The 21,481-nt window shown below is 41.5% G+C and overlaps 1 long non-coding RNA gene and 1 pseudogene across 2 annotated transcripts in view; both read left to right on the top strand.

Annotated features, from left to right (window-relative positions):
• LOC149120525 (uncharacterized) overlaps positions 1–21,481 on the top strand; it is a 67,118-nt gene that overhangs the window by 19,469 nt on the left and 26,168 nt on the right. The window lies entirely within an intron of this gene.
• On the top strand, positions 3,155–4,304 carry LOC149120526 (G1/S-specific cyclin-D2 pseudogene; annotated as a pseudogene).

The following is a 21,481-nucleotide window of genomic DNA, read 5'->3' on the forward strand; positions in this document are numbered from 1 at the left end:
CATTCAAATCATAGCAATGAGAAATTCTGATTCTTCACTACACTAGTATCTCTGGAGAACAGAAATCTACTTAAACTTGACTTTTCTTCCTAGCTGGAACAATGTATATATAGTTCATAGTAGATCTATGATAGAACCATGATATATACATGCACACACACGCACATACACACACATAAATATAAATGTCAAATTGGCCTAAAGTGATATCCAAAGTCTCTGTCAGATCTAAAGACCTAAGGATATATGTTACAGATTGATACTGCAAATGCAGATGGTGGTTTTGTTCTCTGAAAACTGATTCCTGGCTTGTAATGAGCAATGAATAATTATCTACTGCATGGAGAGAAAGTAGAAAAAATAACTAAAAAAGCCAGAGAGATGCATTTTATACTGTAGAAGTTGGGACATTCAGTTTTTTTAATTCACCAAAAACCACTTTTCTGTACTTTTTTCAGAGTTTCTTCAGGTAAAATAGATAAAATCTGGGTCATTTGACATTCTAAAATGTAGAAATTAAAGAATTTAGTAATTTTAATGAAATGTGTGCACCTTAGATACCATCAGCCTTGTAAGAGTTAACAAATAGTGTCATGTTATTTGAGAATTTTCACTGAAATTTAGCATTTCCATTCAAAACTTTCAAGGCTGTATTAATACTATAATCCCTTTCCTAATAGGCAATGAGAAGAATTGCTATTTAAGTGTGGTACAAGTATATCACATGGGATACATGTGGCAGAAAAAGTTTTATGCAAAAAGCACAGCATAGTTCAGTTTCTTTGAACTGCAAATGGCCAATCTGAACACTCACTCACTGTGCCAGAGGAAAATTAAATTGAATTTAATTTTGCTTCAAGTTATTTGCAACTGAGGTGACAAACCCTGTGCACACCCATAACATTTTGTCTTTGAACCAATAACTAAAATGTCTAAAGTTGTTAAGGCACCTTGTAAAAGTTGAGAGGTCAGTGAAGGGTTTGCACCTGAATAACACAACTCTCTTTCAATCTTTTAGTTCAAAACAAACAGAAGACACTGTAAGCTCACTGATAGAAAAGTATTTTATTTCTCTGCTGTAGATAATCCACATGACCTGTTTGGTTCACCTTTCTCTTCTTATAGAAATAGCGCACTCCCTTCCCTTCTGATCCTTCTGTGTAGAGGGTTTGTAAGACTGTCTTTTCTGTTGTTGCCCTACCACAGTGCCTGTGGTTCTGGGGAGGTTTTTTGCCTACTACAATTCTCAACAATTTCTCTAATGCTACCGTTGTACATTTATGCTCATGGGGAAGACAAAAGCCATTCCTCAAATGAGTGTCGTGTATTCATATATTCCAAAAATATTTGTTGAACACTGACCATGTGCCAGTCAGTATTCTAGGCACTTGTATATACAGTGGGCTTCACACACACACACACACACACACACACACACAGTCTGAACATTGAGCTCAATTTTTTATTGAATAAATTTTGTTGGAGATGAATATGGTCTTGGCATTGTTGTTAGATCCCTATGGGCAGAGTGTTGTGTGTGTTTGTTTACAGTTGCTTAGTTTTTGGAATACTGAATAACTCTGTAAATATAACATTATCTATTTCATAGCACTATAAATTATAGCATTATTTTTTTCTACTTCAAATACCATCCAAATTGAACTACTTGAAAAGTATTATACTCCAGTGTGCTACATTGAGATATTTCATGCATCTCACAGAATTAAATTAAAATCATACTAAGGACTTCAAAAGTTCCTGAAAAATGGGATTACAATGCAAGTTTATTTTAAGGTAAAAAATTTTGAAGTCATTCATGTGAACAGTCTCCTAAAACTTCATGGAAAATGTGTGTTACCAAAAATAAAAACTATGTATGTAATTCAATCTTTTTGCACAAAAATGAACTTATCTTTTCATTTCATTTTCCTTTGAGCTTTTTGAAGTACCTTCACCATTACCTTTTCAAGTTCACAATCGATTTTCACTTCCTTAGGATTCAAAGACATATAGGTTTTATTCATTTTAGAGGCTGATAAATGGGAAAGTCCTTTGGATAAAATGCATCTATAAATGCAAATACCTGGTAATGGTTCAATCAGATATCACCTCAAAATGAAGCAAAGCATATTGTAAGTTTGGAAAAGTACCTTACTTTAACCTCAATGTTAAAATGGTATATTCAAATAAATTAAACATTAGTTAAAATTAGCATGCTAAAATATTTCTATAAAGTGTTCTATTATGTAATATTGGGCTAAAATTTCTTGTTAAATGCAAAGTGGCAGGTGTGGGTGTTGTGGCCCTGTGGGTTAGGCTGTACCTTAAAACACTCACATCCCATATGGAGGTGCTGATTCAAGTCTCAATCACTCTGCTTCTGATTCAGCATCCTGGTGATGCACCTGGGAAGGCAGTAGATAATGGTCCAAATAGTTGGGTCCTTGCCACAAACATGGGAGACCCAGATGGAGTTCCAGGTTCCATATTTCAGCCTGGCCTAACCCCACCTATTTTTGGCACTGGAGAAGCGTGAATTGGTACATGAAAGTTCTCTGTGTTTCTCATTTTCTTTCAAGTAAAGAAAGAGATCATTAAAAGAAAAAGTACATGGAAAATATTATTTTCTATAGGACCAATATGGACAGTATATTTGCTTTGTTTGACTCTCTTAATATAAATTATTTACTCTATTTAAAAATTGGTAACTTCATATAAAAGAAACAGAGTTATGAATTCTGTGCAGAAATTACAGACATGTACTCCCAGGCCTACTTCCTCCCAATGCCACAATGATCTGAACATGTCCATTTTTTTATTAATTATGCTCTCTACAACTCAACAAAGCCCAATCAACTCCTACTGTTTTATACTTCAACTCACTTTATTTACATTATGTTTCTAGTTGCAGTAGACTTTACAATTTGTTAGAAGTTTCTGGGAACCTATTGTCATCATTCAATAGATAGGGCTAATGTAAGGCATTTGGTTTTTTACTTTGGTAATTTTAGTTTCTTATAATGACCAATTTGCCCTGGGGGATGACTTTAGAATGTATTTATACCTTAAGGATAGGTATAGCTGAGCCAAGAATAAAGATTTCTTGACACTCAACTCACCTTAAGAAAAATTTTTCCGGGAGAGAGCGAGACAAGTTTGAGGGGAGGTCGGGTGCGAGGCAGGCAGCCCCGGAGGCTCTGCTCGCCCACCGCCCAGCCCTTCCTCTCGGCTCCTCCTCTTCTCCCTCTGCCCTCGCCTCGCCCCCTGAAAACTCCCTATTTAGCCAAAGGAAGGAGGTAAGGGGAACTCTCTCCCCTCCCCCTCCAAAAAAAAAAAAAAAAAAACCCTAACTTTTGCAGTCCGGAGAAGGCAGGGGAACGAAGGGTCACCCGGCTGGCATGGAGCTGCTGTGCTGCGAGGTGGACCCCGTCCGCAGGGCCGTGCAACCTGCTGGACGACCAGGCCCTGCAGAACTTGCTCACCATCGAGGAACGCTACCTTCCCCAGTGCTGCTACTTCAAGTGTGTGCAGAAGGACATCCAGCCCTACATGCACAGGATGGTGGCCACCTGGACGCTGGAGGTCTGTAAGGAACAGAAGTGTGAGGAGGAGGTCTTCCCGCTGGCCATGAACTACCTGGACCCTTCCTGGCCGGGGTGCCGACTCCCAAGACCCATCTGCAGCTGCTGGGGACCGTGTGCATGTTTCTGGCCTCCAAGCTGAAAGAGACCATCCTGCTGACGGCCGAGAAGCTGTGCATCTACACGGGCAACTCCATCAAGCCCCAGGAGCTGCTGGAGTGGGAGCTGGTGGTGCTGGGGAAGCTGAAGTGGAACCTGGCTGCCGTCTCCCCTCAAAACTGCAGGAGCATATCCTGCGCAAGCTTCCGCAGCAGAGGGAGAAGCTGTCTCTGATCCGCAAGCACGCGCAGACCTTCATTGCTCTCTGCGCCACCGACTTCAAGTTCGCCATGTACCCGCCGTCCATGATCGCGACTGGAAGCGTGGGGGCAGCCATCCGCGGGCTCCAGCAGGACGAAGAAGTGAGCTCGCTCACTTGCGATGCCCTGAGCGAGCTGCTAGCCAAGATCACCAACACGGATGTGGATTGTCTCAGAGCCTGCCAGGAGCAGATTGCGGCCGTGCTTCTCAACAGCCTGCAGCAGTTCCGTCAGGAGCAGCGCGACGGATCCAAGTCGGAGGATGAACTGGACCAAGCCAGCACCCCTACAGACGTGCAGGACATCGACCTGTGAGGATGCCAGGTGGGCCGAGCGAGAGAGGAGTGTCATCATCTGCACTCTCCTCTCTTGTTATGTTTTGTTCTTTGTGTTTTAGGATGAAACTTTAAAAAAAATCTGCTCCCACGTAGATCATATTTAAAGATCTGTTAGAAGTGAGAGAAAAAGGTCCTATCCAAACAACAATTAAAAGCGTGTGGTGCCTATTAAAGTACAACATAAGGGAATCCCCTGTATATGCGAACAGTTGTTGTTTGATTATGTTAAAAGTGATAATAAAATGCTTACCGGAAACCCTGCAGAGTAGCTAAACAATATGTACGCTTGCAATATGGGAACCAATTAGAAGAGACTCTTTCTCATGTTACGAACTAGTGCATAACACCCCTTTTTGTAGTGGCATTTCAAGGAACTGTGTAGGCCATTTATGGAATGATTAGATTGCCAAGCAATGAACTCAACAAGGAATTAGAAATAAGGAGGGGGCACATGATGGGGAGGGAGTACCAAAAAATAAATTGCTGTGATTGAACCCCATTGGATGGAGAAGCGCCTCCAGTCTCCACCAGCTGTGGCAGCACGTGGCTGGTTGGATGGGGGTGCTGGGTGATAACCCCACCTCTCTTGCCACACTCGGCACTTTTCCTTCCACGCGTGGCTCATCCCAGACTCCGCCATATCATCTGGGAGAGAAATGCAGCTATCGGGCCCTAACCAAAACTCTTTGGGACATGGAAGCAGAGGGTGGGATCTGGAATAGGATCTTTTCTCCTACTGTTTGAGAGAGGGTACAGCGACCGTGGCATCCTGTATTAGGAAAAAACTGATCTTTTGGTGCTGATTGGCATGTCTGGCCCACATTTGAGCATTGTTATAAAGCATTCCATTCTTTTTTTTTTTTTTGACAGGCAGAGTGGACAGTGAGAGAGAGAGACAGAGAGAAAGGTCTTCCTTTGCCATTGGTTCACCCTCCAATGGCCGCCGCGGCCGGCACACTGAGGCCGGCGCACCGCGCTGATCCGAAGGCTGGAGCCAGGTGCTTCTCCTGGTCTCCCATGGGTTGCAGGGCCCAAGCACTTGGGCCATCCTCCACTGCACTCCCTGGCCACAGCAGAGAGTTGGCCTGGAAGAGGGGCAACCAGGACAGAATCTGGAGCCCTGACCGGGACTAGAACCCGGTGTGCCGGCCCGCAAGGCGGAAGATTAGCCTATTGAGCAATGGCGCCGGCTGCAACCATTCCATTCTTAAAGCACTTTGAAAATTATTCCCGAGTGGTAGATGGGATGGTTTATGCAAATCAAGCTGACTCCTCCCCTCTTCTCTCTGGCCTCTCCCCATCCTGCCCCCAGTCTTGAGTTCTCCAGTACCCACCCCTTCTGCTGGCATTCCCATCAGGACATTCCTCGGAAAAGTCTGAAAAAAGCCCGGTTAGCATGTGGATGGCGCGAAGGGCTCCTCCGCAGCTACAGCTTCTCTCGACAGCGAGGGGCAGGCGTCCTCAGGGAGGGCTGGACCTCGGGTATGGCGTGCTGCGCCCTTGAACATTGCGTTAGTTTCACTGCAAAGTCATATTCAGCGTACTTGAATTTTCTGTTTGCTCTCCACTTCTTCGAGGCATTCAGTTAGCAGAGAGGTTGGAGCGACAACTTTTTTTTTTTTTTTGCACAATTGTCATTGACATGTAATGAAGCTATTTGTTACAATATTTGTTTTTTCTAAGTAAAATAAATCAGAAAAGGGGTACCTTGAAGAATTATTTTATACACAGATTCTGCCTTGTTTCGTAGTGTGAGGGTTGAAGATGGAGAAAAATCTAGGGTCTCTTATTTTCATTTTATTTTGTTCAGCTTTTTAGTATTTTTTTTTTTTGCACTGCTAAGAAGCTGAGATTGTTCGTCCTTACTCATATTAACAGTACCTAGCTGTAATGGTTCACCAAGTTTGCTGCTATTTTATAAACATTTTTTTAACTTTTATTTAATGAATATAAATTTCCAAAGTACGGCATATGGATTACAATGGCTTTCCCCCCATATCGTCTCTCCCACCCGCATCCCTCCCCTTTCCCACTCCCTCTCCCCTTCCATTCACATGAGGATTCATTTTCGATTCTCTTTATATACAGAAGATCAGTTTAGCATACATTAAGTAAAGATTTCAACAGTTTGCTCCCACACAGAAACATAAAGTGAAAAATAATAGATGATTTTTTAAATGCTGATGAAATCAGATCAGACCTATTGTCATGTTTAATCCCAGTGAGAGTCAAGTTGGGAATTGACAATTTCTTTTTTTTTTTTTTACAGAAGATCAGTTTAGTATACATTAAGTAAAGATTTCAACAGTTTGCACCCCCATAGAAACACAAAGAGAAATATACTGTTTGAGTACTCATTATAGCATTAAGTCTCAATGTACAGCACATTGAGGACAGAGATCCTACATGAGGAGTAAGTGCACAGTGACTCCTGTTGTTGACTTTACAAATTGACACTCCTGTTTATGGCATCAGTAATCTCCCCATGCACCAGTCATGAGTTTCCAAGGCTATGGAAGCCCCTTGAGTTCTCCGACTCTTATCTTGTTTAGACAAGGTCATAGTCAAAGTGGAGGTTCTCTCCTCCCTTCAGAGAAAGGTACCTCCTTCTTTGAAGACCTGTTCTTTCCACTGGGATCTCACTCACAGAGATCTTTTGCCAGAGTGTCTTGGCTTTCCATGCCTGAAATACTCTCATGGGCTTTTCAGCCAGATCCGAATGCCTTTAGGGTTGATTCTGAGGCAGGAGTACTGTTTAGGACATCCACCATTCTATGAGTCTGCTGAGTATCTCGCTTCCCATGTTGGATCACTCTCCCCTTTATTTATTCTATCAGTTAGTATTAGCAGGTACTAGACTTCTTTATGTGCTTCCTTTGACTCTCAGTCCTTTCATTATGATCAATTGTGAACTGAAATTGATCACTTGGACTGGTGAGATGGCATTGGTACATGCCACCTTGATGGGATTAAATTGGAGTCCGCTGGTATGTTTCTAACTCTACCATTTGGGGCTTGAGCATGTCCCAAATTGTACATCTCTTCCCTCTCTTATTCCTACTCTTATGTTTAACAGGGATCACATTTCAGTTAAATTTCAACACTTAAGAATAACTGTGTATTAATTACAGAATTAAACCAGTCATATTAAGTAGAGCAGACAAAAAAACTACTAAGAGGGATAATGTATTAAGTTGTTCATTAACAGTCAGGGCTATGCTGATCAAGTCACCGTTTCTCATAGTGTCCATTTCACTTCAGGAGGTTTCCTTTTTGGTGTTCAGTCAGTTGTCACCGATCAGGGAGAACATATGGTATTTGTCCCTTTGGGACTGGCTTATTTCACTCAGCATGATATGTTCCAGATTCCTCCATTTTGTTGCAAATGACTGGATTTTATTGTTTCTTACTGTGGTATAGTATTCTAAAGAGTACATATCCCATAATTTCTTTATCCAGTCTAGCGTTTATGGGCATTTAGGTTGGTTCCAGGTCTTGGCTATTATGAATTGAGCTGCAATAAACATTAGGGTGCAGACCGCTTTTTTGTTTGCCAATTTAAATTCCTTTGGGTAAATTCCAAGGAGTGGGATGGCTGGGTCGAACGGTAGGGTTATCTTCAGGTTTCTGAGGAATCTCCAGACTGACTTCCATAGTGGCTTGACCAGTTTGCATTCCCACCAACAGTGGGTTAGTGTCCCTTTCCCCCCACATCCTTGCCAGCATCTGTTGTTGGTAGATTTCTGTATGTGAGCCATTCTAACCAGGGTGAGGTGAAACCTCATTGTGGTTTTGATTTGCATTTCCCTAATTGCTAGCGACCTTGAACATTTTTTCATGTGTCTGTTGGTCCTTTGGATTTCCTCTTTTGAAAAATGTCTATTGAGGTCCTTGGCCCATCTCTTAAGTGGGTTGTTTGTTTTGATGTTGTGGAGTTTCTTGATTTCTTTGTAGATTCTGGTTATCAACCCTTTATCTGTTGCATAGTTTGCAAATATTTTTTCCCATTCTGTTGGTGCCTCTTCACTCTCCTGACTGTTTCTTTTGCAGTACAGAAACTTCTCAATTTGATGCAATCCCAATAGTTGATTTTGGCTTTGACTGCCTGTGCCTCCCGGGTCTTTTCCAGAAATTCTTTGTGCCAATATCTTGAAGGGTTTCTCCAATGTTCTCTAATAACTTGATGGTGTCAGGTCATAGATTTAGGTCTTTAATCCATGCTGAGTGGATTTTTGTGTAAGGTGTAAGGTAGGGGTCTTGCTTCATGCTTCTGCACGTGGAAATCCAGTTTTCCCAGCACCATTTATTGAATAGACTGTCCTTGCTCCAGGGATTGGTTTTGGATCCTTGATCAAATATAAGTTGGCTGTAGATGTTTGGGTTGATTTCTGGTGTTTCAATTCTGTTCCATTGGTCTATCCATCTGTTTCTGTACCAGTACCATGCTGTTCTGATTACAACTGCCCTATAGTATGTCCTGAAATCTGGTATTGTGATGCCTCCGGCTTTGTTTTTGTTGTACAAGATTGCTTTAGCTATTCGAGGTCTCCTGTGCCTCCATATAAATTTCAGCACCATTTTTTCCAGATCGGAGAAGAAGGTCTTCGGTACCTTGATTGGTATTGCATTGAATGTATAAATGGCTTTTGGGAGAATGGACATTTTGATGATATTGATTCTTCCAATCCATGAGCATGGAAGATTTTTCCATTTCTTGGTATCCTCCTATTTCTTTCTTTAAGGTTTTGTAATTTTCATCGTAGAGATCTTGAACGTCCTTGGTTAAGTTTATTCCAAGGTATTTGATTGTTTTTGTAGCTATTGTGAATGGGATTGATCTTAGAAGTTCTTCCTCAGCCATGGCATTGTCTGTGTATACAAAGGCTGTTGATTTTTGTGCATTGATTTTATACCCTGCTACTTTGCCAAACTCTTCTGTGAGTTCCAATAGTCTCTTAGTAGAGTTCTTTGTGTCTCCTAAAAAAAGAATCATATCATCTGCAAAGAGGGATAGTTTGAGTTCTTCCTTCCCAATTTGTATCCCTTTAATTTCTTTTTCTTGCCTAATATATCTGGCTAGAACCTCCAGAAATATATTGAATAGGAGTGGTGAGAGTGGGCACCCCTGTCTGGTACCAGATCTCAGTGGAAATGCTTCCCACTTTTCCCCATTCAATAGGATGTTGGCTGTGGGTTTTTCATAGATTTCTTTGATTGTATTGAGAAATGTTCCTTCCAAACCCAGTTTGCTTAGAGTTTTCATCATGAACGGGTGTTGTATTTTATCAAATGCTTTCTCAGCATCTATTGAGATAATCATATGGTTTTTTTCTGCAGTCTGTTAATGTGGTGTATCACATTGATTGTCTTGCGCACATTAAACCATCCCTGCATACCAGGGATAAATCCCACTTGGTCTGGGTGGATGATCTTTCTGATGTGTTGTTGCATTCTATTGGCGAGAATTTTATTGAGGATTTTTGCATCTATGTTCATCAGGGATATTGGTCTGTAATTCTCTTTCAGTGCTGCATCTTTTTCCAGCTTAGGAATTAAGGTGATGCTGGCTTCATACAAAGAATTTGGGAGGATTCCCTCTTCTTCGATTGTTCTGAATAGTTTGAGAAGAATTGGAGTGAGTTCTTCTTTAAATGTCTGGTAGAATTCAGCAGTGAATCCATCTGGTCCTGGGCTTTTCTTTGTTGGGAGGGGCTTTATTACTGTTTCAATTTCTGTCTCAGTTATGGGTCTGTTTAGGTTTTCGATGTCTTCCTGGTTCAATTTAGGTAGGTTACATGTGTCCAGGAATCTATCCATTTTTGATAGGTTTCCCTGTTTGCTGGCATACAGGTCCTTGTAGTAATTTCTGATGATTCTTTTTATTTCTGTGGTGTCTGTTGTTACATTTCCTTTTTCATCTCTGATTTTATTGATTTGGGTATTTTCTCTTCTTTTTTTAGTTAGTTGGGCCAATAAGGTGTCAATTTTGTTTATTTTTTCAAAAAACCAGCTCCTCGTTTGGCTGATTTTTTGTAATGTTTTTTTTGGATTCAATCCTGTTGATTTCTTCTCTGATTTTAATTATTTCTCTTCTCCTACTAGATTTGGGTCTGGTTTGCTGTAGGTTTTCTAGATCCTTGAGGTGAATTGAAAGCTCATCTATTTGGTGCCTTTCCAATTTCTTGATGTAGCCACCTATTGATATAAACTTTCCTCTTAACACTGCTTTTGCTGCGTCCCATAAGTTTTGGTATGTTGTGCTGTTATCCTCATTTACTTCCAGAAAGTTTTTGATTTCTCTTTTAATTTCTTCTGTGACCCATTGTTCATTCAGGAGCATGTTGTTCAATCTCCATGTGTTTCTGTATGGTCTAGGGATTCCTGAGTTGCTAATTTCCAACTTCATTCCTTTATGGTCTGAGAAGCTGCATGGTATGATTCTAATTCTTTTGAATTTGCTGAGACTTGCTTTATGGCCTAGTATGTGGTCAATCCTAGAGAAGGTTCCATGTACTGCTGAGAAGAATGTAAAATCTTTAGCTGTAGGATGGAAAGTTCTGTATATAACTGTTAGATCCATTTGGGCTATAGTGTCGTTTAAATCTACTGTATCCTTGTTGATCTTCTGTCCTATTGATCTGTCTATTTCTGAGAGTGGAGTATTGAAGTCCCCCAGTACTATTGTATTGGGGTCTAAGTCTCCCTTTAAGTCCCTTAACAAATCTTTTAGATAAACTGGTGCCTTGTAGTTAGGTGCATATACATTGATAATTGTTATATCTTCTTGTTGTATTGATCCCTTAATCATTATATAGTGTCCCTCTTTGTCTCTCTTAATGGTTTTTGTGGTAAAGTTTATGTTGTCCGATATTAAGATGGCTACGCCCGCTCTTTTTTCTTTTCTGTTGGCATGGTATATCTTTTTCCAGCCTTTAACTTTCAGTCTGTATGGATCTTTATTGGAAAGATGTGTTTCTTGTAAGCAGCAAATAGATGGGTTTTGTTCCTTAACCCAATCAGCCAATCGGTGTCTTTTAACTGGACAGTTCAGGCCATTAACGTTCAATGTGACTAATGAAAAGTGGTAACTTTGCCCTGCCATTTGCCAAAGATAAGTTCTAATATATGCTTTGAATTCCCTGTGATCTTTTGTTGTGAGGTTTCCTTCCTTTATCTTCTTTCATATTGATGACCGTGTTTCTGTGTTTCTGTGTTTCTTTGCATCTGTTGCAGGGCTGGACGAGTGGCGACAAATTCTTTCTATTTCTGTTTGCTATGAAAAGTCTTTATTTCACCTTCATTCACAAATGATAGCTTTGCAGGATATAATATTCTGGGCTGTCAGTTTTTCTCTCTTAGTACCTGGGCTATATCTCGCCATTCCCTCCTAGCTTGTAGGGTTTCTGATGAGAAATCAGCTGTGAGTCTGATTGGAGATCCTCTGAGAGTAATCTGACGTTTCTCTCTTGCACATTTTAGGAGCTTTTCTTTATGTTTCACTGTGGAGAGTTTAATTACAATGTGTCGTGGTGAGGGTCTCTTTTGGTCGTGTTTATTAGGGGTTCTGTGAGCTTCCTGTACTAGGATTTCTCTGTCCTTCTCCAAACCTGGGAAATTTTCTGCTAATATCTCACTAAAAAGGCCTTCTAATCCTTTCTCCCTCTCCATGCCTTCAGGAACTCCTAGAACCCGAATGTTGGGTTTTTTAATAGTATCCTGAAGATTCCTGACAATATGTTTTAGATTTCTAATTTCCTCTTCTTTTCTTTGGTCTGACTGTATCCTTTCCTGTTCTCTGTCTTCTAAGTCCGATATTCTCTCTTCTGCTTCACCCATTCTGTTTGTAAGGTTCTCTATTGTGTTTTTCATTTGATTTATTGAATTCTTCACTTCATTACGATTTCTCGTCACTATCCCAGTTTCCTGTTGTACTAGTTGTTTCGTTTCATTTTGATTCCTCCTTAATATTTCATTTTCACGAGAGAGATTTTCTATCTTGTCCATTAAGGATTTCTGTAGTTCAAGAATTTGTTTTTGAGAACTTCTTAATGTTCTTATCAATTTTTTGAGATCTGCTTCTTGCATTTCTTCTATGTCATCATCTTCATAATCTTGAATTCGGGTGTCTTTTTCATTTGAGGGCGTCACGGTGACTTCCTTGTTTTTATTACCTCGGTTTTTGCATTTGTTATTTGGCATATTTGAGATATTTGGTTTCTTCACTGTGGTGCTTTTTCTTGTTATACTATGACTCTAGATTAAGTGGACTATCTGTTTTTGGTGGAGCCTTAGGGCTTGAGATGGGTGTGGCCTGAGAGCTCTGTTTGGTGTGCCAAAGGTGACACTCCCAGGTTAGGCGTGGTAGATCTCTCTCTGTCTCTTTCTTTTTTTGATTCAAAAGGGAAGTAATTCCGCACAGCTGAACGAAGTTGGAGGTAGTTAGCAGGCAAATGATATACCCACAGGAGCCAGAGATCGGAAGCTCTTTCCCAAGGACCCCACAGGGAATCTGTTCGGCCCTCAGAGTGGGCTCAAATTCTCCTTCAGTCTCCCACTGGGTTGCCAAAGTTACGGAATTGTAGCGTCTCTGGAGAGTACTCACGTGAATTCCGTGAGTTCTCTCCCCCACCGTCTCTTTTTTCACAGTCTCAGTTCAGTAGCACCACAAATTTACTAGGTCCTAATCTCCTGTTAATTCGCCCTGCCCAAAGTCAGGTTTTTCTGCTAGGCTCAGGGCCGGTGCAGACCTGAGGTCGCTCTGCTTATGACGTATGTCCAAGATGGCGCCTGCTCTTTGTCTTGCTTGCCCTTGAGAGGTGAGCGGAGAGAGAGAAACCCGTGTCCATACCAGTCACCTTTTTTTTTCTCTCTCTCTCTCTTCCAGTTAGCCTGGTGAACTTTTCCCCCCCGGGGGTCGTTCCCTCTAGTCTCCTCTCTCTGCTTGCCTGCCGGTGTCTCGGGCTATTGAGGTTTGGCTCACCTCGTGTTCCAGCGCTGGTGTGTTGAGTCTGCTGCTGGTGTCCTGAACTGTGGGCTCCCATGCTCTCCACGCAGGTCCACTGTGAATCACGTGTTCCGGAAGAGTTTCTTCTGCTGTTTCCTCCCCTACTCTTCCTTGAACCTGCAGTATCTCCACTTTTATTAAACTATCTCTCCCCGGACTATCAGTGTGCTCCCTTCCTATTCCGCCATCTTGCCTCCTCCCCTAAACATTTTTATAATATATTATTTTACTGCTTAAGTTCCAAGTCCTGAAGTAGATGGTTAAGATATGAGTTCTTCTTACTGGAAAAGTCCTCCCATCCTTTGTTCCTTCTGGTAGCATATTCATGGTTAGTGGGTTTTGTTTCTTTTTTTTTTCCCTCTGATCACAATCTTCAAAGACAGTGCATTCTTTACCTCAGGTTTACTGGACAAAATCAATAACTGCAAAAGACAATGATTTTCTTACCTCACAGCCAAACACTTTCTGCTTTGGGAGCAAGTCCCCAGGAGGGCAAGGCGAGGCTGGGTGGGGAGGAGGACTCGCCAGGCCCCGCACTCAGGGGCCTGTCCATGTTCACAGGCCATCGGGCTCCCTTTCTGACTCCGGTATCCTCCTCAGGATGGAAAAGCAATGCATTGAACCAAGGGACCCCACCCCCACCCCCCACAAGGCAGACCTTGAACTCAAGCTTGGACCCAGCGGCATTGGCGCAGGAGTTGTAGGCGTCAGGAAGGAAGCCGGAGGGCATTGCAGCATGCGCAGGGCTTGCGGGCGGCCGTCTCCCCTCTGTCTCACTCCTGTGCACAGACCCCCACCCCCTCCCCCGTCATCTCTGAAACTGTCCCAGGTCTCAGGCCTGCAGCTTGCAGCGTGTGTGGTGCTCAGACCAGGGTTAGGCAAGCAGTAGGCCAGGCCAGGTCCTCGGTGAGGCCGGGACGCGAGATTCCGGGGTTCAAAATCACATGATGGAGTTGGCACAAAGAACAGACGGGGTAGGTGAGTGTTGGGAGGTGGCTAAGAGGCTGCAGGAAGTGTGATGGCAGGGGGTTGGGACTAGCTCGACCTCGAGATTCTCGGGGTGGGGGTCGCTGGTGGGGCGCGGCTGGCGCATCCTGAGGTTTGGGAGCAGAAAATGGAGCAGCCAGTGTTCACCCAGAGCCTGCGCTGTGCGGCACGGCATGGGGAAGGCCCGGTCCCTGGGGTTCTCGGGGAGTCCTGGTGCAGATTCAGCCCTGGGACGTGCGCCGAAGCTGACAGATGAGGGAGGAGCAGCCCTCCCAGCCTCTTCCTGTGGTCTTGGTCTTTCTAGCTTTTTCTCTCCTAGCCGTGGGGCCATGAGGGATGGCCGTTGCCAACGACAGGGCAATAGGTTTTCTTTCTGTGTCCTACATAAGCAAAAGCAGGAGCCCTGGATTTCTTGGAGGGACGCACACCCTCTCTGGGTCCTGGTCTCCCCATAGGAAGGAGTTTCCACCCCAGAGAGGTTCACATCTGCTCATGGATTTCAACTTTTTTTTTTTCTCCCTCTGTCTCAGCTCCCACGAACCAGGCTCCACATTTATTCTGATCTTTTTTCTTAATTTCTAAGTTTTTGTTTTTTCTCCATCAGTGGGGACTGAGTTGTCCTCCCACTCCCAGCTTGCCAAATTTTAACCCTTCCCCTATTTTGGCCCAATCTTGTGGGGGAGAAATTGCCAGAAATAAATGCTGAGTGGGGAAACACCGTGCAGGTGGGGGTCAGTCAGGGAGGAAGCTGTGGCAGCTTCCTTTGCAAACCCCTTGCCTCAGGTGTGCTGGGGGGTGAGCTCCTTGGAGAGGGGCCTTCGGGCTGCCCTTGGGCTGGGTGCTCTGTTCTGGCTCAGGCAGGCGGAGGCTTAGGAGGCCGGAGGAGTAGGAACCCACTGACTCCCTCCCTGGGCCAGCCGCAGGGCTGACTGTGGGGAGGGAGCTGTGGCTTTCCTGCAGCCTGGCATGTTCAGGGCCCCTCCAGGCTGCCCAGGGAGCTCTGGCACCCACAGGTGAGGACCAGCTGAGTCCCTCCAGGAGGGCAGGGGGATTTTCTCTCCACGGGCCACGGGGGACGGGGCTGGGAGAAGAAATATACTTGCACCTTATGTCGTGTAAATACTGAGTTTCTAGTTCAAGAAGATAATCCTGGTTAGTGCAGGATTGGAGGTAGGAGCGAGGCGGACGTTGGAGCGCGCCAGTTGGCATCCACACCAACAGGATTCCTCTTTGTTTATCTTTGAGACAGTCCAACCTTGGGAATAGCTTTAAAAGGGAAATTAATGCTGAGACGGTCAAGTCCCCTGTGCAGCCCTGGATGGAGCGCAGGCTTCCATGGCTGTGGACCTGGGGCATTGCTCATGCAGTCATTCGTCCATCTGTGGGTACAAGATTGGGTGGGAAGGTGCAGGAGGGTGTTTCTGGCTTCTCACAGCCATGGCTTTGCATGGTTCCAGGCTCTGAGCCACCTGCAGGAGTCCCTTGGCACAAACTCTTGTGCTGCCTTCGCATGTCCCCGCGTGTCAGCGTGGCTGGGCTGGGAGCCTCCGTCCCGGTCCCATCCTGGCCCGTGGCCTGCAGGTGATGCAAAGTGCCTTACCAACCGTGGCCTTACAGTTTCCCATGTACGCTGACAGGTGCCTGTCCTTGAGAAGAGAAAAGCGTCTGTTTTGTTTTGAATCAGTTTTAGTTTCTTACTGCCAGCCAAACTCCTATGTCTCCAGCAAATCCCTGGGCCACTGGTTGTTTCTCCATTAGGTTCATTACCTTGTACCATGTACCTCAGATATCTCTCTCAGTTATAGTTTTTCATTTTGGCCCTTTTTTCCTTTTTACTCTATTTATTTAATTTTAATTTTTTTTTTTTTTGCTTTAAAACAAGTGTGATACCATAGCAAGTCCATGTTAGCCTCTCACCATGTACTCTGTAAGAAGTGTGTGGCTATTTATCTGGTTGGGATGCTAGACAGTGCTAAGTAATATGATGGATGTAAACGAGGTTTTTAGGGAGTGTGGCAGAATGTTGGCTGTGACAGTGACACAGTGTAGTCAGCTGCCTCTGACGAGGCCTTTTCTGTTCAGTGTTAAGTGATTTTAAAAAAAAATCCATACCCTGTTCTGACTTGGTTTAAAGATGGAGTAGAAGGTGGATTTGAAAATGGTTTGGGATGCAATTAGGTTATATATTTGGACAAGGAACTCACCTTGACTACAAAAAAAAAAGAAAAGAAAAGAAAAAAAGAGAATTTTTCCAAGGAGTGGTATAGCGGGGTTGAATGGTAAGGTTATATTCAAGTTTCTGAGGAATCTCCAGACTGACTTCCATAGTGGCTTAACCAGTTTGCATTCCCACCAACAGTGGGTTAGTGTCCCTTTTTCCCCACATCCTCGCCAGCATCTGTTGTTGGTAGATTTCTGTATGTGAGCCATTCTAACCAGGGTAAGGTGAAACCTCATTGTGATTTTGATTTGCATTTCCCTGATTGCTAGCGACCTTGAACATTTTTTCATGTGTCTGTTGGTCCTTTGGATTTCCTCTTTTGAAAAATGTCTATTGAGGTCCTTGGCCCATCTCTTAAGTGGGTTGTTTGTTTTGATGTTGTGGAGTTTCTTGATTTCTTTGTAGATTCTGGTTATCAACCCTTTATCGGTTGCATAGTTTGCAAATATTTTTTCCCATTCTGTTGGTGCCTCTTCACTTTCCTGACCGTTTCTTTTGAAGTACAGAAACTTCTCAATTTGATGCAATCCCAATAGTTAATTTTGGCTTTGACTGCCTGTGCTTCTGGGGTCTTTTCCAAGAAGTCATTGCTGGTACCTATATCTTGCAGGGTGTTTCAAATGCTCTCTAATAATTTGATGGTGTCGGGTCATAGATTTAAGTCTTTAATCCATGTTGAGTAAATTTTTGTGTAAGGTGAAAGGTAGGGGTCTTGCTTCATGCTTCTGCATGTAGAAATCCAATTTTCCCAGCACCATTTATTGAATAGACTGTCCTTACTCCAGGGATTGGTTTTGGATCCTTGATCAAATATAAGTTGGCTGTAGATGTTTGGATTGATTTCTGGTGTTTCTATTCTGTTCCATTGGTCTATCCATCTGTTTCTGTACCAGGACCATGCTGTTTTGATTACAACTGCCCTATAGTATGTCCTGAAATCTGGTATTGTGATGCCTCTGGCTTTGTTTTTGTTGTACAAGATTGCTTTAGCTATTCAAGGTCTCCTGTGCCTCCATATGAATTTCAGCATCATTTTTTCCAGATCTGAGAAGAAGGTCTTCGGTATCTTGATTGGTATTGCATTGAATGTATAAATGGCTTTTGGGAGAATGGACATTTTGATGATATTGATTCTTCCAATCCATGAGCATGGAAGATTTTTCCATTTCTTGGTATCCTCCTATTTCTTTCTTTAAGGTTTTATAATTTTCATTGTAGAGATCTTTAATGTCCTTGGTTAAGTTTATTCCAAGGTATTTGATTGTTTTTGTAGCTCAGAAACCTGAATATAACCCTACCATTCAACCCAGCTATAGCACTACTTGGAATTTACCCAAAGGAAATTAAATTGGCAAACAAAAAAGCTGTCTGCACATTAATGTTTATTGCAGCTCAGTTCACAATAGCTAAGACCTGGAACCAACCCAAATGCCCATCAACAGTAGACTGGATAAAGAAATTATGGGACATGTACTCTATAGATTACTATACAGCAGTCAAAAACAATGAAACCCGGTCATTTGCAACAAGATGGAGGAATTTGGTAAACATCATGCTGAGTGAATTAAGCCAGTCCCAAAGGGACAAATATCATATGTTTTCCCTGATCGGCAACAACTAACTGAGCACCAAAGGGGAAACTTGTTGAAGTGAAATGGACACTATGAGAAACAGTGACTTGATCAGCTCTTGTCCTGACTGTTGATGTACAATGTAATACTTTATCCATTTTAGTATATTTTTTGTTCTAGTACTATTGGTTGAACTCTTTAATTAACAAACAATTATTCTTAGGTGTTTAAATTTTAACTGAAAAGTGATCCCTGTTAGGAAGTTGCAAAACATTATGCTGAGTGAAATAAGCCAGTCCCAAAGGGACAAATATCATAAGTTCTCCCTGATTGGTGACAACTAACTGAGCACCTAAGAGGAAACCTGTTAAAGTGAAATGAACACTATGAGAAATGCTGACTTGATCAGCCCTTGCCCTGACTGTTGGTGAACAACTTAATACATTATCCCTCTTCATATTTTTTGTTGTTGTTGTTTGTTCTACTTAATACTTTTGGTTGAATACTGTAATCAATACACAGTTATTCTGAAGTGTTGAAAGTTAACTGAAAACTGGTCGCTGTTAAATATAAGAGTGGGAATAAGAGAGGGAAGAGATGTGCAATTCGGGACATGCTCAAGCTGACTTACCCCAAATGGTAGAGTTAGAAACATACCAGGGGATTCGAATTCAATCCCATCAAGGTGGCATGTACCAATGCCATTTCACTAGTCCCAGTGATCAATTTCTGTTCACAATTGATCATAATGATAGGACTAAGAGCCAAAGGGAGCACATAAACAAGACTAGTGTCTGCAAATATTAGCTGATAGAATAAAAAAGGGAGAGAACGATCCAACATGGGAAGTGAGATACACAGCAGACCCATAGAATGGCAGACGTCCTAAACAGCACTCTGGCCTCAGAATCAACCCTTAAGGCACACGGATCTGGCTGAAAAGCCCATGAGAGTATTTCAGGGATGGAAAGCCAAGACACTCTGGCAAAAAAACAAACAAACGAAAAACAACAACAACAACCAAAACCTAAATGAAAGATCTCCGCGAGTGAGATCCCAGTGGAAAGAGCAGGTCATCAAAGAAGGAGGTACCTTTCTCTGAAGGGAGGAGAGAACTTCCACTTTGACTATGACCTTGTCTAAATATGAACAGAGTCGGTGAACTCAAAAGGCTTCCATAGCCTCGGCAGCTCATGACAAGAGCCTAGGGTGATTACTGATGCCACACACAAGAGTGTCAATTTGTTATTCAACAACAGGAGTCACTGTGCACTTACTCCTCATGTAGGATCTCTGTCCTTAATGTGCTGTACATTGTGATTTCATGCTATAACTAGTACTCAAACAGTATTTTTCACTTTATGTTTCTATGTGGGTGCAAACTGTTGAAATCTTTACTTAATATATGCTAAACGGATCTTCTGTATTTAAAGAGAATTGAAAATGAATCTTGATGTGAATGGAAGGGGGAGGGACCAGGAAAGGGGAGGGTTGCGGGTGGGAGGGAAGTTATGGGGGGGGAAGCCATTGTAATCCATAAGCTGTACTTTGGAAATTTATATTCATTAAATAAAAGTTAAAAAAAAAAGACCAGAGGGAACTAAAAATAAAAAAAAAACTCAAAAAAAACCCCATACTATCTATTAGAATAGTTCCACAGCTATCTGATACTTAGCAGTGAAATGTCCCCTCTCTCTTCCCTTCTTCAAATTTGCTTTAATTATTCATAACATAGTTTTCTAAGACATATTAAAGTAAGTATGTTCAATTCATAAAAAAAAATTTTGTCAGATTCACAAACAGAAACTTTTACATTGTGTATAAATAGTTATGTAAGCATTATGTTCCATGGGACAAAATAACACATGAGTACTGTTTTAATTCTTAATTAATCTGAGACTGTTTATAATACATCATTTCAAATTTTAACATCTTGCTTAAAATGTATTCCATCATTTTATATTATAATTATAATTGTACATAAAAACTAAAAGATTCCCACCTTTCAAAATGCATTAAAATGCTTGCCATGAACATAAAAATGCTGACTCTGGCATTCTGACATATTAGTATAATATTAATAATATGGGTTAATTTTAGTCACTTAGAATATGTGGTTCTCATTAGGTTGAAAAACATTCTTCCTGTTGCAAGTATTCCCACTTAGTGAATAATAAAAATTTACAGGGTGATAATTATTAGAGTTCATAAATCTATTTTCTCAAAATGTCTAACAGTTTTAGTCAGCTTTATATAGAGGTATGATCTTCAACTAGTTTCAAAGTGTTATTTTAAATTTCAATTCTAAAAGACATTTTTTAACACTCATCACAGTGAGGTTGAATTAATATACTCACCAATGTACTTAGCTTGCATTTTTACTGGTTTGTTCCTAATAATCATGATAAGCCTGGGACTATTTTCATTTATTCTAATGTATAAGCAATAACTATCAATGTGCCCATTAAGTTCATTCCAAGACATGGGCTATTTTCTAACAATATATTAGTTAAATATTGTTAAAATGGCAATTGATTTTATAACTTTGTTTTGTTTTAATGAATTTTGATTACTGATAATGGATTATCTTCATGACAAAATTAAGTCAGAGTTACTCATTCAATCAAATCTAAAATTGTCATTGATATATATGTCTGTGAAATAAAAATATAGAAAAAGTCTATTTTTACATTCCCCAAGGCTCACCTATTCTCTTTAATTTCAATGTGATATAATATTTTATCTATTTATTTGAAAGATAGAATTTTAGAGTTATCCAGGCAGAGAGATCTTTCATCATCTGGTTCACTCCCCAGTGCCAACAACATCCAGGACTTGGTCAGCCCTAAAGTAGAAGCCAGGAACTCCACCCGAGTTTCCTTTGGCAGGAGGCTGGATCAGAAGCAGAGTCAGGTCTCAAATCCAGGCACCTTGATGTGGGATGTGGGTGTCCCAAAGGTATCTTTTACCACTGGCCAATATGCACACCCTGACTCATTCTTACTAACAGATATTGTTAAGTGCTTTCTTTTTGTCATGGCTAATTTTATATCTAAAGTAATACATTATAATTTCCTTTCTTAATTTCAAAGAGGTAAACATCATCTGTTGTTTGTTCATTATGGAAAATAATTTCTCTTAATTATACACTGGCATTGTCTTTTAATGTATTTGTCACTCTATTTGCTCCATAGATCAAGCTTCTAAATTGAAAAAAAAAATCTGAAGTTTTATTCTCTATTTTTTCAAACATACACATGTTTTTGATTCTATTCTTCAGATTTCTTCTTTTGGTCTCCTAACTCAATATACAAACTTAGGTACAAAACACAAAGATGTTATAAATCTTTAATATACTCATTACCAATTATCTATGGAATCACTTTATATGTGAAAAATAAGTACTTTTATTGTTCAGAT

Source organism: Oryctolagus cuniculus, chromosome 19 (assembly GCF_051225735.1).
Source record: "Oryctolagus cuniculus isolate XC-2025 breed Fujian yellow rabbit chromosome 19, ASM5122573v1, whole genome shotgun sequence".
NCBI lineage: Eukaryota > Metazoa > Chordata > Mammalia > Lagomorpha > Leporidae > Oryctolagus > Oryctolagus cuniculus.